Source organism: Apteryx mantelli, chromosome 9 (genome assembly GCF_036417845.1).
Source record: "Apteryx mantelli isolate bAptMan1 chromosome 9, bAptMan1.hap1, whole genome shotgun sequence".
NCBI lineage: Eukaryota > Metazoa > Chordata > Aves > Apterygiformes > Apterygidae > Apteryx > Apteryx mantelli.
Genome location: NC_089986.1, coordinates 25,221,027 through 25,242,833, shown reverse-complemented (window position 1 = coordinate 25,242,833; position 21,807 = coordinate 25,221,027). Strand labels below are relative to the sequence as shown.

Sequence of the window (21,807 nt, the reverse complement as noted above, 5' to 3'; positions counted from 1 at the left end):
GCCCCACCGTCCTGCCCGGCTGCTGGCGCCTAGGCGCAACTTAACGTCACCCAATAAAGCAGCCCCCAAACACACCACGGAGCTGGCAAACACTGCTCCCCAGGTAGGTCACGAGTCCTGCGGCATGCTCCTGAGGTTAACATGCACTTACACAAAAAAAAACAAAAAAAAAAACAAAAATAACACACTTCTGCGATTCTGTTAATGGAAATGCGCACAATAATCTACCAGTGTTTGTGAATACAACTAGAATATTTGTATCATTTTTACTGTACCACAAAAAAATTCACAGTATTGGTGGGGAAGGCAAATTATTCTCAGGGTAGCAGATAAAAAAAGGGGGGGGGGGGGCAAAGAAACCAAAATGCTTTATTTTTTTTTTTTAATTTATAGAAAAGCATCCAGAAGATTATAAAATGGGTCATGTTACAAATCTAAAACTTTAAGCTCCGTTCCTTATTTAAAGCTTTAAAATGTAGTATCAGCCACAGCCATGTCATTCTGAAACATGTCCTGATTCCAATTATGTATCTGGATGAATGGTTTCCTTTAAAAGTATTAAGAAAAATCACCCTGGTCATCATATGCCAAGTTTCAGGCTAAAATAATTTTTCAATAAGAAATGTCCTCCAGCTAGAGGCCCTTTAGTTTGAGGCTTAGAGGATAAACACTGACACAAATTTACAGTTTCTCACTAGCACAGCTTAAAACATGTGTCTCTTTCCTCGAAGTGGAAAAGTGACATGCTGCGTATAAAAGACCTTGCTCAAGTCTACTATCTTTTCTCTTATTAAGCAAGCAGGTTTCAGTTTCAAACTGCCACCTTACTGACATTATTAAAACCACCTGATATTTTATTAGACCTCGATAACGAAGTTTACCTCGTTGCAGGTAATTAAGTTGAATCCCAGGAACAATTTACTTGACTGATCTTTCATTAAGCACAGCAGCATGATAGCACTTCTAAAGTAATGGACCAGCAGGAATTTTATCAACCTTTATCAGAAAAACTGCCCACTACATTACCATTTCTCACCTTTCAAAAAGATACCACTTAATGTAGGAAAAAAAACCCCAAATGATTAAAAAAATAGCCCCCCCAAACTGCCTTAATATATGCTGAGCCAACCAGAATTTGTCTTTTATTGAGCTGCATCTATTTCAGAGTTCATCCTGGTGTATAATAGTCTATCACCGTATCAGGCTGGAAGAAAATGTGAATTTTAGGGCCCTTAAATCATTCTGTTTTCCCACTGCAGTCCTAATAGTGGCTGGTACTAGTTGCTGTGCTGTAAAAATGAGCAGAACTAAATAATGTTTAAAAGTATACTTTTATTTTCCCTTCCTATACCATACTGATTACAGATTAGCTGGGTAGAAAACACAGAGGCAGGTTGGGTTAACAAAAAATAATAATAAAAAATAAAAACACATAATCACTCTTAAAGGAACAGACCTCAAATGGGGAGGTTGTACTGATAGTTTTGCTCTGCTTTGTGCAATCTACTTTTAATTACCCCATATAATTGCATGAGGCAAAGCAATTACCTGCAGCCAAGGGCAGAGAACAGCCCCGCAGGTTCCCTGGGACGTAGCCACGTCCGCCTGCAGCCGAGCTGCATTTGCTGCCGCTCCTGGGCGTGCACGCTCCGGCCGGCCGCGGTAGCACCTCGATCCCTGCTGCATCTAACGCAGATGGAGTCTTTGGTTCCTTCTCTCTTCTTCAAATCAAATTGATGGTGAGGTAGCAGCAGAAAGCCCTGGGCCACCTAGGAGGGTGAATGGAAGTCTATTACCATTACGTACTTCAAAAATAACAGGTCGGTGATTTTCTCTTAATATTAAGAATTAACCTGGCTCAGCCTCGCTCCTGGAAGCTATCAAGCTCCACATCTCTCTCTCTTATAAACTCTAGTCTATCAAAAGCTAACTCTTACCCTCATTTAGGCAGTATTTTCAACTAAAAAAAAAAAAAAGCATACATTTCAAGGCCATGCAAAGACATCGGCGTACCCAGATCACAATACTGACAAAACCTACAGGTACCAGTCCTGCGACGGACTGCAGAGGCAAAACGGGCACACACAGGTCCCCAGCCAACGCAGTCCCCCGCGGAGCGGAGGAACACCCCGCGTGCTGCTGGCACGGCAGGCTTGGCCACACGCTGCAAAACTCAGTCCAAACAGCAACATTCTGTAGGAAGCAACCAGGCGCTGCCGTGGCCGCTCTGCACAGACCAGATGTACGACGGATTTGTCAGAAAGCACTCCGTTCAGTGAACCATTGTGGTGGCGGGACTGTCAGATGCCAGGGCCAGGATGCTTCTCTATTTGGTTGCCCACCACGGCACCACAACTCCTCTAACATGCAAAAATTGGGGCAGGATGGTGAGAAAGGGAAGGAAAAAGGTAGCTTGGAGACAGCACTCTAAATACCCAATCTGTACTTTTATGACATAGGAAAAACAGGGAGAATCTCAAAGACAGCAAAATTAACAGAACTGCTGTATAGTTTATACTCTTTATGATTCAGAGGGTGTTTTCCTATAGAGTTATCCACAATTTAACTCAAAACATGTTAAGGAGTCCACAGATCAAAATATTTTGAAAACCCCTGTACAGACTATTTTGTATCGCCTCTAGAAAGGCTGTGACCAGCAGGGAGAACGTTGAAGTTAAAGCAACAGCACTAATGAAAGAACAGCACAGAAGCATAAAAACAGAGGTGGCCCGGGAAGAGAGAGAGAGAGGCCCTATTTTTTACCTTTTTGTCTGAACGCAAATATTAAGATGCATATTACGAACACAAGCAGAAAGGGAATGTGGGGGAGATACTGGTTTAAGAAGATAAAAGGCATGGGACCAGCTCAGAGGGCTGCTGCTTTTAAGCAGTGCTATGGGAAAAGGCGGATGGGGGTCTCAGCCCCACACCAGAGTTCAGCTCCAAGAAAAAGCTGCCTTCTCCCCCAGCTCCCAAAGGTTCCCAAAGAGCGGTTCCCAAGTACAAGAGAAGATGTAAACTGAGCTCGTACTTTCCTTTTCCCTTCTGGCACTTTGTTTCCCGTTCTGTTTTCAAGAACTGGACTTTTTGCTTTACTCGCACAGGCCTCATAATGTTCCATTTTTCTGATGTTGAAAGAGGCCAACAGAGGTGGACAATCCCAGGGCATACATATTCTCTGCAAGCAACAAGTCGAAGCAAAGCCCTCTCCTCCCTACCAAGGACCTGCAAACTAACAGAGTGGGAAGGGATCTTGGGAGGCTGGCTGGTACCTCAATTCACCATAAGGACCAATATCATGAAGTGATTAGGCCTGGCAAAATCTGTCTTCTGACAGGTGCAGGCAAGTGTCGCCCTAGTAACGAGCTCAGCCAAAGCAGTGGTTGAACCAACACAGTCATCATATGAAGTTTTTTAGTGCAGATGTAGCATAACATCAGTCTTAAATGTGGGGAGTAAAGCACCATTGACTCCAATTTCTATGGTGTCAGATGCCTGGCTCCAAGCAAATGTGCCTGCAGTTACAATTCTCAGTGCAATGCACTTTTTAGTTGGCCACAGAAGGGCCAGGTAGTTTCAAGAGGAGTGTGTAAGTTTGCACCAGCAGCCCCAGTTTTCACCAGCTCATGACCATGAATCAAGCACATAACATACCGTGAGCCAGGGCCACCCACCCACCATCCTCAGCACCAGTCACTGCCACAGTCTCAGGCGTGTTTGCCGGCAAATCACAAGCTGGGGGCTGTTCTCTTATCTGTGCACCCACAGCTAGCTAATGCAGCAGCAATCAAGTCTCTACCTTTGTAACATGAGTTGATCACTTACTACAGCCAAAAGAAACGTACCCTATCCTCCACAGCATTGTACAGCCAATTAGACGCGTTAAACCCAAGTGAAGCAGCAAGTTCAGCTTCAGTAAGCATTAGACACAAAGCTGAACACACAATGGTCTGATCCAACCTAGTGATTCCTATTTTCATTTTCTTATTTCCCAATCTTCCTCTTCTTTCAAGCCAGCAACCAATGAGGCAGAAGAGATGACTGTTCCCCCTACAGAGCTTGCTATGAGTGAGTGACCACGCTCAGCTTGAACAAAATGCTTTCTGGAAAGAGCAGAACACAATGAAGGGAAAGAGGCATGAACCTGAGTATCAGCACCAGTTCTCCAGCAGATTTTTAGGCAGGGAGGGAGAGAAGAAAAGGTGGTCTCTCTCCAGGAGTTTGGCTGTTGAAGAATTGGTTTTCAAAGTTCAGAGATTAAGTGCTGTGATGCTTTGTGACAGCCACATCCTCATAAATCAGTCTGCTGTCTCTTTAAATAGCAGATCTTGATAAACATCTCCAGGTTTTGTGTTACATGCTTAGAAAATTACCATTACCCTAAACCCAATAGGAATGAAGTATCACAAGACACCATATTTAGCATTAGCAATGCTTAGGAGATGGAGACCTCAATGGTAATAAGCTGTAGGACTGAGCAAGACAGAGACTGTATCTCCCCTCTTCCCTTTCATCTCTTCTGTCTCTACTCAAATTTTTGCCTGATGTCAAGTCATTGCTCAAAAAATTTTGCAAAGTTTATAGCAGGTGCCCTCCTTCTCATGCTGGTTCCTTAGATTTGGTCCTTCTTTTGGTTTCTTGCCTTTGAACCCAGGACTGAAAATGCACCCAGAAAAGATGAAAAAGACAAGAACAACAAAACCATGGCCAGCATGTTAGAAATGTGGACAAAAAGGTCTCACTGAGAAACCAAGCCAAACAACTGCTTGAAAATCCTCATATTTGCCCTCCTTTTGGTGAAATGACTCAGTGAACAATCCTTTTGTTCAGACACTTGGGAAATTGCCTTTGCCTTGTTTGTTGTACCCAAATACTGCAAATTGGATCAACCAGGAAGAACCAGACGTCCCTGAGTGTGTCCTCCTAGCAACACATGGCATCCTATAAATACCAGTAACGTAATTACTACCAAACAAAATCTCAGTATTTTGTGGTTGACAAGGAGCTTTCAGTGCAGGAGACAGTGCTGCTTTTATTTATAGTGTCAGCACACATTATACAAATTCAAGCAAGCTGGGAGTCAGTAATTGGCAGAAATCAATCTAGCCTTTGCTACCTAAGTGTCCTCTGCTTGGCAGCCCAAATGAAATAAAAGCTAAAGCAAGCAAATTCATCCACATCTAGCAATTGCCATGCTCCTGTTCAGAAGGCCTCAAGGAGAAGGGAACAAAGATGAGACCTAAAAGGACCTTCACCAAAATAATTCTCATTAAAATGCTGAGCATGGACATCTAGATCTGGGATGGCCAATTTCTCTAACTCAGAAGCCACTTTTACTTCGAGGCCAGCTACCTTTGCACAGCACTGAGCATGGCCTAATTAGCTCCACCTTCACCTACAACTACTCCTACCAGTGTGGCTGGCCCACTCACCAATCAGCTTTTCTGGTGAACAAATACAACTGCTTTGTGAGCTACTGCTTCCCAACCTTGAGAGAAGAAAATTCCTGAGAGGAGGAAGGGCACCAAAATTTATTTTTGGTCTTAATTTATGGGAATGATCTGCCTGCTTTCCCTTGCATTCATCAGCTGAAACACTTTTGTTCAAGCTTTAAAGAAACTGAAGGCAAACACCTGGCCTAAGAACCTTCAGCTTTCCTTTGCTTCAGTTCCACAAAAGTATAAGCAACTTAAAGACTCTACCCATGATAGTTGCTCCCTCTTCCCTTATTTTATTAGTCACTATCCTAGCTAGCTTTAAGATGAGAGGTAGAATCTGGAATTCAGCTGACAGCATGAAAGTTGTGTTTATCTTCCAAGAGATTAAGGAAATGTGGGTGGATTTCCTTTGGGGAAAAAGACGGTTGTAGCAGCTCACTTCTATTTACAGTGCCTAGTACACTCACATGACAGGGCTCCGCAATTTCATGAACATGGCATCTGTGTCTTGGCCTGGCAATCTCACAGAACAGGGACTGAGAGCTGGGCCCCTTGCAGCATTCAGTCACGGAAGATGCTTTTCCAGAACTCTCATCTTTACTCAGCTTGCCTGCAGGAGGCAAATTCTTTCTACCAGAGCAGCGTCTCCCTCCTAAAGGACTGAAGAAGAAATAACATTTCATGGTGAAATACTCAGAAGAGCAAGCTGCTGTGAAACTTTTCTCAAACACAAACACTTCACTGTTTGTTGTTGTGTTTTCTAAAGCTGACCTAATCTCACATGACATACAGGGCAGCTGCTCATTGATTAGAAGAGACTGCCTCATCGGGTCAAGTGGAACACCACCACAACCAGAAGCCAAGAGTGCCACTGGATAACTAAAGAAAAGTATAATTAGATTAGCTCTACACCAGTTAATTACACAGGACCATAGAGCATCTAGAGCAATTCTGTACACACTCTCTTCTTGTCCAGCCACACTCCTTCACACCTTTTTGCCCAGGAGCAAGACCACCCAAATGAATACAAACAGATGACCAAACTAAGCTGCAATCTGTTTCTGTATCCACCCTTTCTTGGTGGCATGGATGCAGTGTATCCAGACAACTTATGTACAGAGGGTCCTCCACTGGTAGCCCACATTTCCCTGTGTTTCTATCTTCAAGGCCTATTGAATTCTAGCCCCCCAGTTTTCCCTGTTCCCAGGAAGTAGTATAATGCTTTAATCCTAAATCTGAGAAACCAGCTGCTAGCAGATTATATGGACACAGCTCACAGAATCACAGAATGGTTGAGGTTGGAAGGGACCTCTGGAGATGATCTAGTCCAACCTCCCTGCTCAAGCAGGGTCACCTAGAGCACACTGTCCAGGACCATGTCCGGTCAGGTTTTGAGCATCTCCAAGGATGGAGACTCCACAACCTCTCTGGGCAACCTGTTCCAGTGCTCTGTTACCCCTCACAGTAAAGAATTTTTTCCTTATGTTCAGACAGAACTGGTCAGTCAAGCATTTAAAGGGTCTGGTTAATGTCCAGAGGAAATATTTTCAGGGTTATGATTACAACTAGACTGCCACAAACATATATGCTTCTCAGACTTTTTCAAAGCATCTAACAGAACTACACCAACAGCCATGCAGTTGGCTGTGTCAGGAGCAGACAAAACATCATTAACTGCAGGATGGGACATCAGAGCACTCTTTGTCATTTTAAGCATGACTACAGGTTACCCTCTATGCAGTTATCCTTCCACAGATTTACTCCTGACGAATGAGCCGTCCTGTTCTATGGCTGCTCATTTCTATGGGGATTTGTTTGTGAAGATCTGCTTTATCAGTCTGGATAGCAAGAGCCAGCCTTAGGGTCACAGTTACCAGATTAGGAAGGGGAAGGGAGGTAGTACTCAAAGTACCAAACTTAGCTAGTTAATGGAAGAAACAGTACCTGCCAAGGGCCAGTCAGGGTCACTAAGTTAGGAGTAGATAGTGAGAGCCCTGGTTCATCCTGGAGCTGTGTCTCACTCCTCACTGACTACAAAGGAAGCCCAGGCCCCTCTTGGTGCCTACACTAGATGCTGTGAATACTCCCCAAGCCTTAAGGGTCACCTGGCTTGACTGATCCAAATATATCCTTCAGAGATATGGGCTGGGGGAATTAGTGCTAAGATACTGTCTTTTATCTTGGTGAAGTTCTTCTTGCATATACTGGCCCAACCTTGTCCTTTCATGGTAAGTATAGAGGGCTCCAGATAAGTGGGATGGGAAATTGGCAGTCTAGTTTTTAACCACGCGTGGTTTTGATTTTAACAAGTGTTCTTCCATATTTTTATTCATCTGCTGTAAAACTCTCCATAGAGCAGAAAGTCTGGTCAGTCAGCCAGGTCAGTCTGAGCAGGATACACCAGTCTGTCCCACCACAAGTCATCAGAACATATTTCCCTTACCCCATCCTGCTTTGTCAAGAGGCACCTAAAAATCTCTTGCACAGACAATGTCCCTCCATACAGGAATTTAAAAGTTACCTACTATCTACAGTGGACAAGTGAAAAAGATGAGGCACTGCAGGTAATAGAAGGCATATATAGTATTACTGCTAAAAGCTTTGACACACAAAGCTGATTTGTATATATAATCCTTAAAAAGATAAATCAATCCTCTTATGAGCTGATTTAGCACTCTGTGTGCACTTGTGACTTCAGAATCATCTCTCACAGGTCTCAAAGTGAGGTACACCAAAACACACTGGTGTCTGAATCCAAGAAAGCTTCTTACCCAGTAGCACATAAGGTTGCATCCCTGAGTGAATATACTGGGCTACAATGATAAGGAGTTGGAAGCACCTTGTGCCTTGATTAGAGGAGACTGCCTTCATCACTTCATTTCTGGGTCACAAATGAGAAGTTAGTGTCCCACAATCCACCACAAACCAGTCACAGAAAGGCTCTGCTCTCCACAGTGCCAGTTTGGATCAGTCTTCCTTTTCCCCCTCTCCCCTGCAAATATCCACATTCCAGACACAACCTTGGCACAGCAGCATGGCTGCAGGTATGCAGGATGGTGCAAGTGTGGATGCCTAAAGATGTATTGAGTTGGCTCAAGCTCCTCTGGATACTAGCCAGAAAAGCAGCATCCCTTGTGAAGGACACATCCTACAAGGCAAGAGCTCAGAAGACCTACAACAAGCAATAGCGTCACCTTTCTTCAAAGATCGTCTCAAAAATATCCTAAGTTCAATGCTTGGGCATAAAAGACAGGTCTTTCCCAGGACACAGTTTCAAGTAAATAAATAAATAAACAAAACCTTTACTTAGAGTATTGTTTTACAACTCCTGTAAATATTTTAAAAGGGCAGCAGACAGTTACAGGAAGACAGAAAATACAAACACCTTAAAGCATTCCTGTTTGTTAAAATTCATATTTGATGAGTAATGTAGCCTTCAGGTTACTATAGCAGCGAGATCCATCACCTAGGTGACCAAGCACTAATGATACCAACATTAGCCTATCCCTCCCTCCTGTCCCCCCCCCCCACACACACACTCACGCTGTGCACATTATCAGATTTCCATTTCTCACAAGATGTTTGTCTTCATACCAACAGATGGATAGTAACAGACCATATGGACAATCTCAGTTATGAGTGAGCTTTCCTGACAGCACCAGCCTACATGGTTAAGGAGGATGTTTTGAGGAGCATCACCTGTTTGAGAGCTGGGCACCTTGGGCATCCAACATGTGCAGTCTGATTTACTACCAGAGTAACAAGTAGCAACAGAACTTGCAGAAAATCACTCAGCAATGCTTCTGATGAGCAAAGAGGTCACTCAACGTAATACGGAGAGCGAAGTATAAACCTGCACAAAACAGCAGGAATCTTTTGGAAAATGCAGTGGCAAGGTCTTCTCCCAATAAGCATTCCTTTTGAAAACTCAACCTTTCACTGGAAAACACCAAATCCAATAAAACACATTTCCAAATCAATACTGTACATTTGTTATATGGGGATAATCTACTCCAAGTAAACCTTTGCTATCTGTCCATGTTATTTTAAGGCCTTATGAAAGAGTCTTCACAGCAGAGCAATGTATGAGCTAGCCCTGACCACACTAGCTGGGAAACGGAGCAGGAGAGCTGCACTAAGTAATCAGACTCATGACATAACTCAGAGAAAGTCTGTCTGGGTGTCTTCACACAGCATTGCATATGCTTGAGGACATGCCCTCAGTGACAGGTACTACATGGTTTTGCTAATGCCTATTTAAATTTAGATACCTGAGATACACCCATGAATACAGATGTGTTGGTTAACAACCAAGCCCATCACTTCAATTACAAAGAAGGATTAAACTTGAGTCTCCTGACAGATAATGATTCTTTGGGTCATAACATTACATTATTGATAACTTCCATAGTCTAAAGGGATTTTAAAGGGAATTAAAAGGAATGAAAAGGAATTGGGATTTTTCACCTTTTGTTAAAGGCTGCCTCTATACCCCATAGAGAAGTTAACTGAGGCAGAAAGCTATTCTTCTCCACTTTAACAAAAGCAGATGACTCATTTATTTCCCATTTTGCTTTAAATATCCAGTCATTATCGTAGTTTGCTTTGTTCGACTATTCTATCACCTTCATACAGCACCTGATGAAATGAAACAAGAACTGAAATTAGTCCTCTTATATGTTTTCTTTGCCCTTTCAATACCTCTCTCATCAGAGTGCTCTGACTTTTAAACATCACTTCTTCACTAGCCCTGCACAGATACTCGCAACCCCAAAAGACAGGGTTTCTTTGATCACGCTTTCCTAGACAGTAAGAGATTACACTGTCTTGACAAAAAACACGGAAACGGGCCATAACTTTCAAACCAACCCTTTACCCTGACCAAAGCACACTTGGATTTTGCGCCACAGATTAAATTTTCCATAAGCAGTGTAAAATGTTACGGCTTCACTGACTCCAGTAGGTAGGGCAACCACTGAAATCTAATCTACTCATCTGAAATCTAAGTGTTTGCTTCCTTATCTTTTGACCATCTTTCACTGCCTCTTGCCTCATGTTCCTTATGTTAAAGAGCAGTGTCTTTACCTTGCTTATCCATGCATAGATTGAGCAAAGACCATTAGAGGCCAAGCCCAATGTAATTCTAGAGAACAAAAGACTAACCATGTTCTTGATAAAGCCAGTTTTCTTTTTATAGTCATTCTCTCTCTCTCTCTCTCTCTCTCTCTCTCTGAGGATAGGATAGCACTGACAGAGGAAAACAAGGTCAAACTAGAGCTAGATCTTAGAAGATCAAAGAAGAGATGAAATTCAGAGACAAAGGAACCTTGAACAGATGAGAGGAATAAAGAGCATATTGTTACAGCAACGAATATTTTAGACTAACACCAGACAAGGACAAAACATCCTAGGAGAAAAGAGAGACTGCTTCAGAAAAGAAGATGTCTGCTGGCAGAGGGCTGCTGGGCACAGAAAGATTCAAATCTCAACACAGAGAATACTTCAGCAGTGGAAAACAAAAAATATGAGCACGGAAATGAATACATGTTTTATTGTTTGCTGAGCACTGTATATTCTTTGTCATAGATAAAAACAGCTTGAGTTTTGTAAAGCTTTCTTCTCTGTTTGCTTCCACCATTAAAAGGCCCTTAAAGAGGTCAATTGCAAACCAAGAACCCACAAGGGTTCCCACCTGACCAAAGTAGAGGCTGAAGCTACCTGGGGATCTGATGCTCAGCCCTAGTTGTGAGACCCAACAGCAGTGATGTCCAGAGTCCATGGAGTAACAGAAGGACACACACACACACCCCGAATTGTTGATACCAGGCATGGTGAACAGTGTCATTTTGAAATTTTCAGATGAACTAACCAAGTCAGGATCAATATACATCAATGTAGCTAACTGGCCAAGTGAATTTATGTGAAATAACATCTTTCTAATCCATATCCTTAACAGCCCTCTTCAGTGAGAGGATTTTATATCTAAGGTCAGCATGTCTTTCTGGACAATTGAGTCCCTTTAATGAATAACTGAATTTTAAACAGCAAATTTAATTAAAATGCATCACTTTGATAGACAAAATATTCAGCACTTGTGACATTATGCAATACTGCACTCAGTGCAAAGCTGCAAGATAAACAAGGAACATTTGGAGTTTGCACATCACCCCAGATGACTAAATTTTCTATTATTTTCTACTTTTTTCTTTTTATATATGTATGTATGTATGTATGTATGCGCCTCTTGCAGGCAGGCAAGCCAGCAGTTTACACTGAAGCTAGAAAAGGAAAAGCACTCCAATGTCTGGACAGGTTTAATACACACTAAAGTCCATGTTTGGGACACAAGTGTGAGATGCTTGATCACAACCTGTGAGCTCAGTCCTAAAAGATGAGTCTGTACGGTCCATGCTGGAAAGCAAAGACAACCATCAGAACACAGTGGAAAGATACTTGAGCATTACCACATCTTGAAGCACTTTACCCGCCTTTCTCCCTCATTTTCCCTTCCTAACACGAAATTGTCTCTACAGTTGCCAAGCCATGCTGTTTCCCATCTAGAAGCCTGCATTTTTCTCCCAGGGTGTCTACTAAATTGGGCAATGCTTCCACGAACAGGCTTTAAAAGGTACCTTTTGAGACAGGTTTGAATCCCAGCTGCTTTTTCTGCTGAAGGTAATAGCACTTTCCCCACTGGCAGGCCTCTTTCTGAGCAGCAGCTCAGGAGCAGCAGAGCTGTGGGAGAAGGGCTAGAGAGTATTACTTATTTCTTGTGCATCAACAGAATCAACTTCAACATTCAAGTCTGTTGGGCCTGTAAAAATGCCAAATAACTTTCTCCACAACATAATTTTTATAAGAGAAGGAATGAACTCTTTTGTCTCTCAGACTGGTTGCTGGTGAAATTATCTGTTAAAAAAGCTGCATCTTTTTATTTTTAAAGTGAGCACTTTGGATTTGGAAGTCACTAAGAGGAAGCAGATTTGGGGCCATCTGATGACATTTTGCCAGTTTCTCTTTCACAGTAGAACTGAGCTTTCAAAATTGAAAAATGATCACAACAGGTTTTCTCTTTTCTGCATGTGTGTTTTTGGTGGACTGCCTACTGCATGTTGAGTTAGGGATGCATGGGCAGGCACCCATGTTCTCAGATTCATGCGGATATGTTGCCCTAGTTAGGATTAAATGATACATTACACCCTGAGTCACCCTCTGCTAAAGCCTGCTAGATGTTTTCTGGCATCAAGCTTTAGAATCAGAGTTGGTTGGGAATTTTCCATAGGTGAGTTTTGCTGGAAGAGAATTCAGTTTCTGACAAAATGGAAATTTTCCATGAGGCAAAAAGATTCTTTCTAGAAAAAAAAAACCCAAAAACAAAAAAACACTCAAACTGTTGATTCGCCAAGAGGATCAAAACACAGTATTTCATTTTGAATTGACTTGGACTAACCAAACTGCATAATGCCCCAGAGGAAACGCATCAATTCTGGATGCTTTCAGATGGAGACAGCCCAGTCAGAGATCCCAACCCCAGCCAAACACCAGGGCAGTGACTGCAAGTCCACATGGCCCTGTGTGAACAAAGATGGCCATGCTTCTGACACCCTCAGCAGTGAGTGCCCGGCAGTCACAGGTGCCTGCTGTGCAGGGCAGGGGGTGCTACATAACCCTCCGTATTTACAGAGCAGGACAAAGGTTACAGCAGCTCCGTGCACAGATCTCTACCTGCAGGACACAGCCCCAGCATCAAGTTCTCTAGAGGCGGAGGAGGCATTTCCTGGTAACCTCCAAATGCTTTCTGAGCTAGTGTTTCCAGCTCCCCGTCCCTCCCTCCTCCCCAATCCCCATCAGTCCAGCCACTCTACAGCACAGCATTCTCATTTCTCCCAACCCCTTCCTCCCTCAGCTCCCACCTCTGCTCCCTCAATGCTTGTTGCCCAGCTCCCACTTCAGAGTAACATACCTGCTGGCTCCTGCCACTCCACTTCTATATTGGCAAGGAGATGGCAGCTATCTCCTTGTCCCCATCCCACTTCTTTTGCTGGCTGCCTTCACCCATCCGTTGGCTCCCCACAGAGAGGCAAAAAGTCCACTTGGCAACAGCAGACTGCAAACGTACACGCATAGAGCTGCAATGGTCACCTCAATGCTGCTTTCTGCCCGTAAGCCTGTCTCACAGGGATCACGAACGGGGAATCACACAGACAAGAGAGAAATCCATTGGAAAGCATGCTTCATTCATTTCTTTGCTCATGGAGCAAAAGTTTCTCTTATAGCCATGAACATTCCAAGGCTTATTTTTGTCGGTTTCCTTTTGTGTGATGAATAAAATAAAAAACATGCCTTACCTCCTGTACTTGGCTAAAAGGAGGCTCTCCTTTGCCCACTCAACACTGATTGGGACTGGTCTTAAGACATGGACTGTCCTAGAGGCCAGCTCCAAAGCCTTCCAAGCCACCAGCAATCTTCCTGGAGTTTCAAGGGCTCTGGATCAGACCACGATATGCATAGAAACATCAAGAAAGCCAGATTCAAAAGCAGACTGGAGGAACATGAAAATCTAACAGGCAAAGAGATCCAATAGTTTTTAGGACCTATGAATTTGGAAAATACTAAACAGGCAGGTAGACAACAATCTGAGGTGTTTCTGGAGCAATAGTTAATGGAAGACTACCTGGGATATTAGAACTAATGTTGTCACCGCTTTTCATACTCAGACTGTAAGAGATATTCCGCCAGCTCACAAAGGTTCCCAACCATAAGCACAACACATATCATGAGACTCGGTCACCTGTAAAGTGGAATCACAGAATCACAGAATCGCTGAGGTTGGAAGGGACCTCTGGAGATCATCTAGTCCAACCCCCCTGCTCAAGCAGGGTCACCTGGAGCACATTGCACAGGATTGCATCCAGGCGCGTTTTGAATATCTCCAGAGAAGGAGACTCTACCACCTCTCTGGGCAACCTGTTCCAGTGCTCTGTCACCCTCACAGTGAAAAAGTTTTTCCTCATGTTCAGATGGAAGCGTCTGTGTTTCAGTTTGTGCCCGTTGCCTCGCGTCCTGTCGCTCGGCACCACTGAAAAGAGTCTGGCCCCATCCTCTTGACACCCTCCCTTCAGATACTTGTACACGTTGATAAGATCTCCTCTCAGCCTTCTCTTCTCCAGGCTAAACAGGCCAAGCTCTCTCAGCCTTTCCTCATAAGAGAGATGCTCCAGTCCCCTCATCATCTTTGTAGCCCTTCGCTGGACTTGCTCCAGTAGTGCCACATCCCTCTTGTGCTGGGGAGCCTAGAACTGGACACAGTACTCCAGATGTGGCCTCACCAGGGATGAGCAGAGGGGGAGAATCACCTCCCTCGACCTGCTGGCAACACTCTTCCTGATGCAGCCCAGGATACCATTGGCCTTCTTGGCCACAAGGGCACATTGCTGCCTCATGCTTAACTTGGTGTCCACCAGCACTCCCAGGTCCTTCTCGGCAGAGCTGCTTTCCAGCAGGTCAACCCCCAACCTGTCCTGGTGCATGGGGTTATTCCTCCCCAGGTGCAGGACCCTGCACTTGCCTTTGTTGAACTTCATGAGGTTCCTATCTGCCCACCTCTCCAGCCTGTCCAGGTCTCTCTGAATGGCAGCACAGCCCTCTGGGGTATTGGCAACTTGCTGAGGGTGCACTCTGTTCCTTCATCCAGGTCATTGATGAAGAAGTTGAACAAGACTGGACCCAGGACTGACCCCTGGGGGACACCGCTAGCTACAGGCCTCCAACTAGACTCTGTGCCACTGATCACAACTCTCTGAGCTCTGCCATTCAGCCAGTTCTCAGTCCACCTCACTGTCCACTCATCCAGCCCACACTTCCTGAGTTTACCTATGAGGATGTTATGGGAGACAGTGTCGAAAGCCTTGCTGAAGTCAAGGTAGACAACATCCACTGCTCTCCCCTGATCTACCCAGCCAGTCGTTCCATCATAGAAGGAAATGATGCCCTGCTTGGATAATGAACTCAATTTAGACTAACTCTTTTACACTCCATTCAAGGAGGAGGCGGATGATCTGAGAATCAGATTTGGCTGATGTCTTTCTTCTAGGTTGACTAATGCTTTGAGCTTTGTAAAAGCATCCTATTTTAAGGAAATGGCCAAACAATGTCAGAGGCAGCAAAGCTGACACAGCTCTGCAGCAGCTTGTCATCCAAGTTTCATTACTTCCACCTTCACCTCCCTAGCAGAAGCCCCAAACATGGCCCTGAACAGAAGGAATAAAGGCAGCTGCAGACTTCCTTGCAGCAGGTTCATCACACTGTCCTTTGCTGACAGCTGCTGTCTGTCAGATTCACTGACTGGGGTGGAATTGGGTCCTCTGAATGCATAAGATGCAACTGATGTAGGACAACCTTGTTTCTCTAGCAGACACCTGCCTAGCAGGACATCAAGGACCTAAATAGCCAGCGGAGACTTCCTGGATAGGGTCAGGAAGTTTCAAAACCTGAAGCTGATGTCACCATGAACAAACAGCGCTTGGTCCAGTTCTTCTTCTGTGCCTTTTGCTGCTTTGGAGGCAAAAAGGAGACAAAGAACTACCCAAACTGGGAAGGAATTTTTTTCAAGGGGTGAAGAGCATTAGAAACAGCCAGTCCTCTAACTGGGTAGAGATACTTTTTCATGCACCTTCTGCATCCTGAAGGAAAAGGCCACGCTGCAAGGAAAGGACAATTAGACTAAAACCCCTGGCTTTGACAGGAGTTTTGACCTTCGATTTGTGCACTCTTAACCTTTTTTTTCTTTTTCCAAAGAAAGCAACACACCCCTGTACAGTGAACATAAACGTGTAGATATTACAGACCTCTCAGAAGAAGATCATACATGCCCAGAGGCTCAGCAACAAAAGGCTGAAGGACCCTGCTCCAGCAGATTACTCCAGAGACCATTATTTCCAGCAGCCTTCAAACAGCTCTAAACTGTGCTAGAGGATGAGGTTGGAAAGATGTGAAACTGTTGGCACAAAAGACAATTTCACCCAAGCAATAAAAAATAGTGACATGGATATCATCACCCAGTGCTCCATGGCAGGGACTGCAGGTCAGTCCTGAGAATAGCCTTTGTGTCAGGCCACAAAGCCAGCTGTCTGGACAATGTTTGAATTCATCTGCCCCTTTAGTGTATCAATTTAAGCGCTCATTTGATTTGCAATTGCCTTTCCTTATCCTGAGCATGCTAATGAATAAGCCACACAGCAGTGGAAGGAAACAGGACCTCGCTGAGATATTTATGTTGCATGCAAATAGCAAGGATGAATCTGAACCTGGGCATCAGGGGCATCGATTAGTCCTTACAACCTGTCACTTCTGGTAGTGGCACAGCAAATCAAACTGCTGCAGCAGAAACAACAGTCTTTCTAGGACTAATGGACTGAGAGAACAGGAAATCAAAGATCAGATCTCCTCTGCTGAGTTCAGAAGACTCAGTGCAGACTGCTGTCCAGTCACAAGATGATACAGATACCATCTGACTATTTGAGGAGCAAGGTTCATCAGTGATAACACCCTGTCAGCTAGCTCTAGATCATGAGGAGACTGTCCCAGCCAGCTACCTACTGCACAGAAATGACAAGAAAGATTACAAAAGTTAACTCACTGCCAGAAACCATCACTGACACCGGATACCCAAATACAAAAGGAACAGGTCCACCTCAGAATTTATACATACAGGCAGCATTCCCAAAGCAGAGGTGAAATATTGGCTGCTTTATAAATCCTGAATCAACTCCAGGGATTTAGTGCTTCACACAGTTTGGGGGGGTGGGGGGGTGGAAATGTAGCATCAGGCTTCATAACAGTACCTGGCCAACCAGCCCTCATCCCGAAGCTGTGGCATCTCCACCATTAGTAAGGTCCATCCTGGTCAGCCTAATCTAGTGCTACTCCCACCCCTCTCCAAATTGCTGTCAGGATTCTTGTGTGCCTGATACAGTGCCCTTACGTGCTGTAGCTATCATCTACTCTTGCTTTGCCTATTTGCTGTTTACTGATATTCAGATAGTGGTCTACAGGAAGCATACATTGCCTGAAACAATGATACTGATAAAATCTTTAGAACTGGAAAAAATGACTAGACATGAATAACTGCACTTGTTATACAAGATTCAGCAATTAGAAAACATTTCCCAAAATACCCCAAAGAGCCCCCTGGAAGAGGACTGAAAAGACAAATGGCAGAAGTTGGAAGGGAAGGGCAAGAGGAGAAGCGATTTGTCACAAGGACTGCAATTTTGTAAGTAAAGAATCAAACTCAGTAAGAAAGGGACTACATAACAGAAAACAGAGCTGCAGAAAATATCCTTGAAATGGACTTGGAAGATCAGAAGCAAGGAGCAGGAACACCAGAAGAAATAAAGATGATTTACAAAGCATCATATTCCCAGAACAGAAACAGTTCAGCTAACATGGCTGAATTAACACCCGTTATCTGAGTCGAAGATAGGTAGCACAAAACTGCTGTTCATACTGCAATGCTGCATTACAAGAATGCTGCCAGCTCTTTTGCAAGACTGGTTCTTTTCAGATCCTTTGCATCACTGCCCTATCTTGCCCCATGCTCCTTGGAGATTTCTGTCTGATGCGGAAGAAGTTGCATCTGTGGGATGAGGCACAAGCAGGTCAGCCAGGAGACAGCAGAAAGCTGATCCCACAGCAAGGGGCAGCTGCACCAGCAGCTGACGCTGCTGACCAGGAAGGAGCTGTCAGCAGAGCCTACCCAGCTGGTGGAAGTGAGCTGAAACCACAAGCCACACAACAGTATTGCACCTTGGGGGGTTACTCCTCTAGCAGATTTTTTCCGAACTAGATCATGGTTTACCATTCATTCTGAAGAGCAATCAGCTAGAATAAATACTAATACATTTATTAGCAACTCCTAGGTTTTGCAAGGCTCTTTTTTTAACAAAATAAAAAGGATTTTTTCTTTTTGGAACAGGGACTTCTAAAACTGCCAAAAACTCTAAAACTCAATGCTATCATGAATCTGGCCTACCTCGTTGCTTCACATATAAACTTCCTACTAAAAGAGTGCACTACAAACTATAAAACCACTTGTGCGCAGCTGCCATGTGTTAGTAATTACCAAAAGTGCAATAGGTAGTCATGGAAAAAATTTAATTTATACCAGTGAAGGCTAAAAGAAAAAATATAGCTCAGAAGGAACATTCAGCCAAAAGTGAATTCACAACTTATTGCTCTTTTAAGTTTCTGTACAAAAGTTTAAATTACCCCATGCTAGTTTTCAGTTTATTCTCTTGTTTCAGAGATACAAAGGGAAAAATATTTTGAGATTTCAAAGTAGTGGTAAGAAAATAAAAGTAAAAAGCAAAGCAAGACCCAAATGCCTGAGCTAAATAAATGAAATAATGGTTCCAGTTGATTACTGCAGCACTGGTGAATGACAGCAGCTGCAGCCAGACTATCTCATCTGATTTACCTAGAGAAGTCAGCTATTCTATCTCATCATGCAAAAGCAAATCTTCCTGATTATATCTACTATGACAGTAGATATTTGTTAAGAAATATATGAATTATTTCTCTCTGTAGTGCTTCAAAAACCAACTGGTCTCATGGTGTTGAAGGCCATCCAAGAGAATCAAAACCTAGTATTATATTGCACATGCATGCTTTTTTGGTGAGGAAGTACAGATGTCCAGAATGCTCCCTCTCTCCTCTGGGTACCTCTTTTTACACCTTGTTTTACTTGCTGCAGCATTGTAAAGGGAGTCACAGACTACTCCAGAGGCTTGGTAGGGGTCCAGATCACTGGGAAGTAAGTTTACAATGACCATATCCTACCTGATCACTGAGCCTGAGGGAAGCCTGGAAAAAGTGGGGTGCCAAGAACCAGAATTTTATATTCCCTATAGTTTAGAAGTTGAGATAATCAACAGCAGAATTGGAAGGAACCAGCAGTCAAGACAGAGAGAGAGGAGAGAAATTAAAGAGAAAGAAAGCAGTCACCATGAGGGAAGCCTAACAGGGAGAGTCACAATGTAAAAGAGCGTCAATTTAGAAGAGAGAGGAATAATCACCTCGGGGTAACGGGATAATCAGAGCTTACCCCAGGATGCAGCCAGGATCAGTGTCCTCTTGATCTCTGGGAGGAGGGTCCCCTCAGCATGTGCTTTTCCTTGATATTTTAATAATTTCCTTTTTATCACCATCCCTCTCCCCTTCCGCCTGCAGGTTTTACCCAAACCGGGTGAACATCCAGGAGAAGGGAAGACTGGCATTACAAGTTTGGGAGCTGGCCTCCAGCTTCCCAAATGACTTCAAGGGGCAAGAATACTTTCAGCCACGGTGCATTATGGCTCTTTTACTCTTTCTGTGTTCTCCCTAAAATATCTGTTTCTTACATCAGATAACCCGAAGCCAAAATTCCAATCGTGTCTGTACAGTGTGTATCATAATATATATATTGCGCCCTAGAGGCCTACAACCTTATATGGCAAACCATTTCATCTTTTGAATTAAATAGCAAATATATTTACAAGCTATTCACAACCTCCTTTTTCTGAGCAACGTATTCATCTTTTGCTTCTCTGTAGGTCTGTAACTGTTGCAGCACATTCCTCCTGGTATGTTAGCTGTATCTGTGCTGGCTTGCTTTCTAGAGCATTGCTCTCATATGATTTACAGATAAGATTTAACCCTAATCTGTACTTCTGCATATCCTAAGGGCCCCTCAAACATTAAGCATGCACAACACACACTTCTGATTAGAATTAAGCCTATGGGATTTCCTTACTGTTCTAATAGCCTGAAGAAACAATAAAAAAAACAAATCTAGCTCAGCCAATATACCGTTTAAGTTAGTGAGATTCTTCTCCTACTTCTGTAAGAAACATTCTACAGCAATAATGTTTTTTCTAAAAACATAAGATTATTGTAAATCCTTAAATTCTGTGTTTATATAATTATCTGTATATTAGCTAACGCAACCCAGTGCTCTATCATTCCTGAGATGGAAAAAAAAATCAGGAAATTCAGCAGTCACAACTGAAATCTTACATCCAGGTGAATATTTTGTAGCTTCCAGTTTCTCTGGACTGTATTTCTCAAACTCTCTAAATGTCTAAAAGCCTGTAATACATTCTGATTTATCTCAGAGCCACATTTTCCTTTATTTCCTCACAATCTTTTGAGGCTGTTAAAGGGCAGAAGCTAGAAACTGGCTTGCTCACATCTCAGTTTAAGTACTGTACTACATAGTTATGAAGTTATGAAGGCTTAAATATTTATCAAATGATAGACTACACAAAATTCTTAAACTTGCTGAAAGAGGCCTAAAACCTATTAAGTTTTTCTTGGCTTTTGTCCAATTTAAAAGCAAAATGAATCATCTCCTTCAAGTCTCCAAACAGAACCAAACTGTAATAGATTCACTTCAAAATTTACTTTAAGAGTATAACTTTAAGTTAACACTCACATTTTTAATCAACCTGAGTTTGTTCAAGGTAGGAAGTAAGACATTCCTCAAGGCTACCACAATGGGAAGACAGCAGAAACCGTCCAAGACCACTTAGTACAAGGCACTTGCTGTGGAAGAAATAGAAAAACACATACCGTTGATTTAGTGGTGGGCAAGGACAGCAGACAACTCCAATCACAATCATTTATCTGAAATGGTGCACATAAGGCTGTTTTCATAGATATAAAAAGTATCATAAATGTTTACAACTTTTGGTTTTCCCAAGAGATACCCCTCCCCCCAAACATCTAAAATTTATCTTCATCAGCATATTCTTTATCCTCCTTCCCTCTTTACATGCCCTGCCGATCCAACCTTTAGTTTTAACGTTATTAGGAACACACAAGGCAATTAGGCTAGCATCACATCCAGACCTGTGATGGGTCCCCAGAGCAGAGCAGTCCCAGCAGTCCTGCGTATCCTGAGTGCAGAGCTACACTCAGCCTCACGAGCACACGGCTGGAAAACTCTCCTGCTTTAAATGGTGAGGAAGCCTTCAGCGTAAAACTTCCATTTATGAAAAGTGACAGAAAACTAGTTCTGACTAGTGCATTTTCTGAGCAAGAAAACAAGATATGCTTAGGTCTGCTGCATACACCAGAATCCCCAATGCAAACCCTCTAAAAAAGGGCTTGTCGTTATATTTTGTTGTGAATATACATGCTTACCAAAATCTAATTATATGTTGCCTGCATATCTCAGGGCTTTTTAATAGAGATGAGTCAGAAGATGTGTGTTTTAAGTGAGAAGCAGAACAGGTCTTTTCTCCAAAATTACCAATTTCCTTCAAATAATGCAATACACTGAAGTGTTGCTCTCCCCCCTCCTTTCTAATTTCTTTCCATATTTTGATTC

The 21,807-nt window shown here is 43.2% G+C and overlaps 1 long non-coding RNA gene across 2 annotated transcripts; it reads right to left on the bottom strand.

Moving 5' to 3' along the window:
- Window positions 1–1,346: 1,346 nt before the first annotated feature.
- On the bottom strand, window positions 1,347–19,836 carry LOC106496153 (uncharacterized). 2 transcript variants are annotated; one of them, XR_010884974.1, is made up of 3 exons: window positions 19,543–19,836; window positions 12,071–12,173; window positions 1,347–1,769 (listed from the first exon to the last, which is right to left on the bottom strand). It is a non-coding gene; the product is annotated as an uncharacterized lncRNA (long non-coding RNA). The 2 variants fall into 2 exon arrangements; XR_010884975.1 differs by lacking the exon at window positions 19,543–19,836 and adding an exon at window positions 13,402–13,463.
- Window positions 19,837–21,807: the final 1,971 nt, after the last annotated feature.